This window comes from Pygoscelis adeliae, unplaced genomic scaffold, assembly GCF_000699105.1.
Source record: "Pygoscelis adeliae isolate BGI_AS28 unplaced genomic scaffold, ASM69910v1 Scaffold71, whole genome shotgun sequence".
In the NCBI taxonomy this organism is placed as follows: domain Eukaryota; kingdom Metazoa; phylum Chordata; class Aves; order Sphenisciformes; family Spheniscidae; genus Pygoscelis; species Pygoscelis adeliae.
In genome coordinates this window covers 4,896,541-4,904,029 of record NW_008824356.1, presented here as the reverse complement: position 1 = coordinate 4,904,029, position 7,489 = coordinate 4,896,541, and the positions used below count along the sequence as shown (strand labels likewise).

Here is a 7,489-nt window from a genome sequence, read left to right as displayed (position 1 = left end):
TGGCGCGGCGTACGTTTGTGAAGAATGGACCCGCCGCACTGCTGTGGGATCCATGGAGGCTGAGGGAGAGCAGCCCGGCTCCCAGCACAACCCAATCCAGCTGCAGCCCCTCCAGTGAGACCTGATTGCTCTCTTAGGATCAGCCACATCCTTACACTACAGCCACTGCAGGACCAACTGGACCTTTTGGGGATCCCCCTCACTCCAACCCTTTAACTCTGTGTTCCTCCAGTCACTTCAGAGAGGCACCCACAGGCACTTGGTGGACTCCCATGTCTGTCTCCCTCCTTACCTGCCACGTTCGGCTGCCTGCGCAGGAACCAGAAGACCCTGCCGTAGCGTAGGTCGCAGTCCTGGACAGAGTGGAAGGGGGTGATCCAGGTGGGCTGGCTCCTTCCTAGCTCTCCCCAGAAGGTGTCCCCCTGCTCCACTGACACCTTGTACAAGCCTTGGTGGTCCTTGGGTCTGGGGAAGGCAACGGCTTCGGGCATGTAGACTGTGAGGGGCCCGTGGCTCCAGGCTTGGGCAGCCACTGACCCAGGGGGGCATCTGGGACCCTGAGGAAGAGCTTTGGGGCAGCAAGCCCTGGCCAGCAGCCTGCCCATCATCACAGGGCGCCTGCCTCTCACCGAGGAGATGGGTGCCTGGAGCCCTCGCGGCCACACGGGACACCCAGCCCAGGCAAGACGGGCCCCTGTGGGAGCTGGGGCTGTGCTGCCCTGGTCTGACTGGACACAAAGCAGCTCTCCTGCACAGGGAGCCCGGGCACCCCTTCTCCCCTGCCTTCTTCCTCTCCTCCTCTCTTCCAGAGCACTATGGGGAAAAAGAAATTCAATCCCTTTAAGGGAGGGGAAAGGGGTGGGCTGTAGAAATATTTGACTGAAAATAACCTTCATGCTAATCTGAGTCCTGACAGCTGCTCTTGAATGGGAGCCAGGTTCAGCGGGTGCCTGGGCTCCCCACGGGGCCCGAGGTGCTGGGGCCAGGCTCTACCCTTCCGCTCATGCTCTCCTGGGGCTGCACTGCATCCCCACATCCCTCTGCTTTGCCCCTACTTGCCTCCCTCCCACCTCCCTCATCCCCATCCCCTCGCTCCCCACAGCGCCCCTGCTGCAGCCCCCCGGTCCTCTGCTGGCCATGGGGGCAGCCTGCAGCAGCTCACCTGTAAAAGTTAGGGTCCCCTCCATGCTAGTCTTGGGTGACAGGACCATCCCCTTCCCAGAATTAAGGCCCATTCCCTGCAGAGCACTAGGCTGTACTGTCTCCAGGGGGCCAGGGAAGGTTTTTCTCCTGTGGCTGTCTGCTGCAGGAGGGGGATATTGCATCCCATCCCACCTCACTGCTCGGCGGCTATCAGAGCTGTCCCTTCTGGCAAGCTGGGCTGGGCTTTCTGCCTCCTCCCAAACAGTCCAGACCGGTCTGTGCCACAGGGTGGACTGGGAGCACTCAGCGAGGCCATGGTGGAGCAGGGGGTGGTGGTTTGGCATGAAACACTGCAGTCCATTTCCTCATGCCGAGACCTCCCACCACCCACTGTAGCAGAGCTAAACTGCCTCCCTGCCTCCAAACAGCTTTTTTTCTGCCTTCCTTTCCTTCAGGCCCTATATAGGTAGTGTTTTTTAAGGCAGAGCTTGGAGGTTTCCTTAATTTCATTGACCAGGTCCCCCTCCCTTCCTAGGGGGCACAAGAGAAGAGCAGAAGGCTCTCCCTGCAAGCAGGGCTGTTCTCAGCCAGGCACACCAATGGGATCACCAGCAGAGATGAGAGGGTTAGTAGATCTCCTCTTTGCCCTTCATAGTGCAACACCACTCATGGTCTGCAGGGCTGATATGTTTGGTGAACAGGCTGGACACCAGTATGGGAGACAGGCACCATTTGATTGCAGGTGCACTCGTCCCAGGCGACACACCTGGTTTGTGGAGCTGCCCCCAGAGCCAGGTGAGAACCTATGAGGGCTCTGTCCCCCTGGGGAAACGCAGTCCTGTGGGCTTACAGCCCCTCCACAAAGTCAAGCCCAAGCACCCTCGTCATTCCACAAGTAAAGTCTCTCATTTCCTATGCACATCTGCTCTGCCTCAGCCTTTTTCCCCTGTAAGACATCAGGTTTTTCCATCAGACCATCCCCAGATGCCCTTAGCAGGGTGGGCAAATCTCAGCTCCTTCTCTGATAACTCAGTATGGGCTCCCCGCTGCTCTCAAATCAGAGCTCACCTTGCTGGAAATCCCTGTCGGTGCCCTTCCCTCTCAACAAGCTCCCCTGCGCTTGCGGCATCTGGCTGCTGCCTCCGCTCCTCAGGCCAGCTGGGCCCTGCAGCCTGCTGCTGGCAGAGAGGCTGAGCCTGCCCGAAGGTCTGCACGGCTCTCTAACGCCAGGGCGTGTGTGATAGGGGTGACCCAAAGCACCAGGACTGTTCTGGATGCTGAAGTGACTTCTTCTCTGACCAGTTGTATGCCATGACACCTAACTTCTGCCCCAGGTACAAGCACACCCCTTTCAGCTTTGTCTTTCACTGCAAAGGGAGAGCAGCATCCAAGCCCCGTCTTCTCCATGCCTGGGTGGGGAGGAAGGTGCAGACCTCTCTGTGCTGCTTTGGAGCTTCCACCTCTGGCTACAGCCCGACGCCCACCCCCCTCTCAGCTTTGGCTGAATTCACCCTCCTTGAACATCAGTGACTGGACTCATACACAGTATTCCCATTTAGTTTTATTCTTGTTCATATCTTTACAGAAAATGGCACATAAATCACAGATGCTGGATGACTAGAAGTTGTTACAGCTTCATATCTCAAACACCTCAACACTGAATTCTTTTCTCACTGTATATACATTATTTACACACCATGGGCTATCATCTAACACGTCAAACGACCGGGGGACAAAGACAAACAGGAGCTGGATGGAGGGGTTTAACCTTTGATGGAAGAAAAACAGTAGCTCTGGGGAGAGCGTGCTTATAGCTGAAAGCAGGACAGAAAGGGTCGCCTGGAAGTCACTGTCCTACAGCTTTCGGGAGGAGTAGCACCTAACCGGGATGGGAAGGTGATGGTACCACGGAGCGGGTTTGGCTGCGTGGGTCTGCATGTGCTTGTGTGGGGCCAGCTGGGAGATGTATGTACATGTTATGGGGTGTATCGGGGTGGATGTGCATGGCTGTCATTCCCTTTAATACTCAGAGGGCAAGCTGGACAAATTTAATTCAATAAATACATTGGGCAGATGTTGTTGTCTCGCCTGGAATAATGTATTCAGTAAACAAATTCACCGTTCGGCCCTCTGCAGGGGTGCAGGGCTTTGGCGTTTGGGGCAGAGTCAGACCCAGCTGTGGTGGCCAGCTCTGCAGGAGCCAGTGATGTGGGCTGGGGTCACCTCAAGGTGCCAGGTGGGTCCAACGTGTTGTGCCCGCGGGCTAAACCTGCCTCTCCCTGCCAAACAGAAGCAAAACTCAACCACTCTAAAGCTGCAGCCCTTTCCCGGCAGACCCCCGTGCTGGGCGGGGAGAGGTGGGTGGAAGGTGCAAACCACCCTGGACAGAGAGCTGCCATTTCATGCAAACACTGCCATAGGCTTGTCCCGCTGCAGCCTGGGCCAGAGGCAGAGGTGATGGCCGGGGGAAGGTGGTGGGTCTGCCTGGGGGCACAGCAGGACGGGGTGCCAGGGGAAGGGGCCCGGGCAGCACTGGGGAGAGATGAGCACCAAGGAGGGGCATGGTGGCAGGGGACAGGCTCGCTCCAAGATTGCAGATGGGGTCTGGGACTGGAGCAGGAGGAGAGAGTCCCAGAGCTGGTTGCAAGGCTGGAGGGACCCAGAGCCTTGGTGTCCTCTCGGGTGGCGACAATGATGGGACACTTCCCAGTCCCCCAAAAGGAAGGGGTGGGGGGGGAGGAAGGCGGGCAGAGGAGCGAGGGGCAGGGTTACGCTCGAGGGGAGCAGGCAGGGAGCCCCCCTGCCAGGCAGCCCCAAATGCAGAGACCGGGGCCCCGCTCCCCAGGCAGGGGTGGCCGGGGGGGCCTGGCAGTCCGAGGGGGAACGCGGCCCCCGGAGAACACAGTGTCCATCTGGACTGGCTTCTGCCACCTTTCCCCGCCTAGATCAGCTTCTCCTCCTTCTGCGACGAGTTCAACTTCTCTGTCTGTCTCTCATCCTCCGCCACTGCCGCCTCCTCCCCTGTCTCCGGCTTCCTGCCCGGGGCTGGGGTGTCCCCGGCGATGGTCCCCAGGACTTTGGTGCTGTGCTCCTGAGCTTTGGCCCTGAGGGCAGCAATGCTGTTTTCTCTCAGTTCCTCCTGGGAAATGGTGGTTTTGGGATCCGGGCCCCTCTCTTCCTTGTCACCCTTGTCAAGCTTGGGCAGGGCCTGGCGCTCCACCTCCGTCTTCCTCCCCGCCTCAGCCGCTGCCTCCAGAGACTTTTTGTGCATCCCTAAAAAGAATTGTTGGTATTCGGGTTTAGAAAAGCGCCTGGGCATGGGAAAGCCATCTTGAACTGAAAACAGCAAAGATAAAGAGAGGCCAGAATTAAGGAAAAGCAGAAACCCTCGCTTCACGCAGCAGTCACGGCGAGCCGCTCGCTCTGGCCCCCGTGCAAGGGCAGCCCAGGCAAGGCAGCTGCCTGCTGGGGCAGCCTGGCCCCAGCATCCAGGGCCTCAGGGCTGCCCCCCAAAGGTCTGTAATTACTCGCCCCTTCATTTCTCCCTGTGAACCTAAAGCTAACTTGTCCCTGCATGGGGACGAGGGTCTCAGACAGCAGCATAGGGTTGCCTGAGCTTCACTGAGGCTGGGGAGGGAGATCCCCCACTGCCTATTCCTGTATAAACTCATTCCTCACACAACCCACCCCTCTGCCTCTCTCAGTTTCACAGATAGAAGGACAGGACAGCCCGTCGTCAAGATGCCAGGCACTAGTTTTGGGACAGAACAGGCCTGAAAGGTCAGAAAGTGGGAAGCAAAGAGCAGGAGCATGGTAGGGTAGCTGCTACCTCTCTGTCTGCACAGAAAACCAAGCGAAACCAGGCAGAAATGCAGCTCCCCCAGGTGCCGAGAGCAGGTTGAGGCAGCAGCATGTTCCCCCTGGGACTTGGGGCAAGGAGAGTGCATTTGGGGGTCCCGGCACCCCACACAGCATCACAGGGCTGGGGGAGTCAGACCAGGATGACCTCCTGCCTTGGGCAAGGGTTGGAGCCCCTGATCCAGGGCTGGGCACAAGGGATGCTCGCACCATGGGAGTCGAAGGCTAACACCAGCCTGAGCATGGGGGGCAAATTCCTCCCCGGCCAGATTCTGCAGGTCAGGATCCAAGGACCAGCAGGGATTTGGGATGAGCGGTCAGACCCTATTGATGAGGGCCACTGGGGGATGGGGGAGTGGAGGGCGGCGGGGAGGGGGGAGCTCGCCCCACCGCCCTCCACCCATGTTTTTGACACGGCTCCGGTTTCTTCCTTGCATCCCCCCACTTCATCTCAACCCACTCACCATCCCCCATGAAGGCGGCTGCTCTCTTACCCAGGAGCCAAGGGGCGCAGGACTCCATGATGCCATCCTTGGCAGACTTGAGGATGGACTCAGGCAGTGGGATGGAGTGACGCACCATGGCACCATAGAGCCCATACTCAGCCATCACGCTGCTCCTGCCCCAGCACTTCTCCCTCTTCCGCCATTTGGCCCGGCGGTTCTGGAACCAAACCTGGGGCGGGCGACAAGGAGGGACATGGGTTTTTTGTGGGGAGAAGGTGTGTCAGTCCCCTTCCCGCATGGGAACACACGTGTGCTTGTGCAGCAGGATGAAGGCAGACACATGGATGCTCATCCCGAAAGCGCTGTGACCTCTTCCCCCATGCAGCAGCCGATGGGTATCTCTCCCTCCCTCCCTTGCAGGAGCGGCAAGGGCCAAGCGTGAGAGCAGGTCCCATCCCGCTCTGCAGGATGTAATTAATTTGCCATCGCGGCATCTTTTTCTAGCGGCTTTTGGCTCTCGTGCCTGGGATTTTCTTTCATTATTTACTGGGTGTCTGAGCTGCGGCGCAGGGCTGCAGGCAGCGGTGCCTGCAGGGAGGGCTGGGATGGGGGCGGATGCTCGGGAGAGGCAGGAGAAGGGGGAAGCTGATCTGTGCGCTTCGCCCTGAATTCCCAGTTTGAAAAGCCCCTCATCTTCTCAGAAAATTGGCAGAATAATCTCCGAGCTGTGACCTGGGGGGCAGCAAGCAGAGAGGCGGGGGGGGCCGGGGGGGGGATGCTCGCAGAAATCTATTAGCGCTCTCTCTCCGATTTCCATTCCTCTTGTCTCCCTCGCCCTCCTCCCTCCCCGGCTCCCCTCCCTTCCCGCTGAGCAGAGGCATCAGCTTTAGATGAAAAATTGCTCGAGGTCTATTCAGAAGGAGGCAAAGGAAGAGTCAGCCCCAGGGGCAGCCCAGGCCTGATTGAAAAATAAGTTAATTTCAGTTTGAATCGATGGGCCTCAGGCACTGAAATATCACGGGAAATTAAAGCAGCTGGTCCCCAGGGAACCACGCCATTGACCTGCGCTAATTAATGCCATGGAGTTACCAGGCCCCTCTCCGAGAGGCAGCCCCTCCCTCCCCGCGGACACCCCAAACACCTCCTCATTTAACTAATTAGACTCACAGAAAATTGGGTGTTAATTTGTTTAGGATTTTTTTTTCTTTTCTATTTTTTTCCCTCCCTTTCCCAGAAAGTACACGGCAGAATGGAAATGAATGGCGGGGTCTCGCTGGCAGATGGATGCTCGGGGTCACTCCGCAATCTTCTCCGACTTGATTGCTTGATTAGGTCGTTAGCACATTAAAAAAAAAAATTGCTTGCCGTCTGGCGCTGGCCTGATGAGTGGGATGAGGCGGGAATCGCCTGGGTAATTTATCTTTTTATACTGCAAAGAATTTTATTTCAATCTGCAGATATATGGAGGTGCCTTTGACACCTGTTTAACATTACAGAGCTGACAGCTTAACCCTCTCTTGTCCCCACTGCCTGTAGCCGTGGGGGAGCTCAGGCTGCAGTGGGGAGCACTGGGGGACTGGGGCAGACCCCCAGCTCTGCCGTGGGGACCACGGGACTGATGCCGCAGAGTAACATCCTGCTCTCAGCTGGCAAGGCAAGCTCGCCTTTCTACCTGTGCAGAGGAGAACTGCCCAGCACCAAAGCCTTACGGGGACAGAGCTGCAGGTTAGGCGGGTGGCTTGCTAGCGCTGGTGACAGCCAGCCTTGGCCATTCCTGGGAGCCCAGCCGGCCTGGCCACGCAGGGAGCTCTGCAGGGTGGGTGGGGTGGTGGTCCCAGCAGCTGTGATCCCAGCTTCTCCCAGCAGAAGACACTCTGCCCATGTCAGAGAGGATTTTACAGCCAGGCTGCTTCACCACGTCACCTCCTCTGCATGGTAAACAGTCTGATTTACACTTTCATACTGCCGATAGGTAACCCCTGGACCATGGATGGCTGCGAATCCACCAGGGCCTGAGCAAGGACCCTCAGGAGTGCACCGCT

At 58.0% G+C, this 7,489-nt stretch overlaps 1 pseudogene; it reads right to left on the bottom strand.

Annotated features, from left to right (window-relative positions):
* Window positions 1-6,505, bottom strand: part of LOC103913033 — a 17,370-nt pseudogene extending 10,865 nt beyond the window's left edge.
* Window positions 6,506-7,489: the final 984 nt, after the last annotated feature.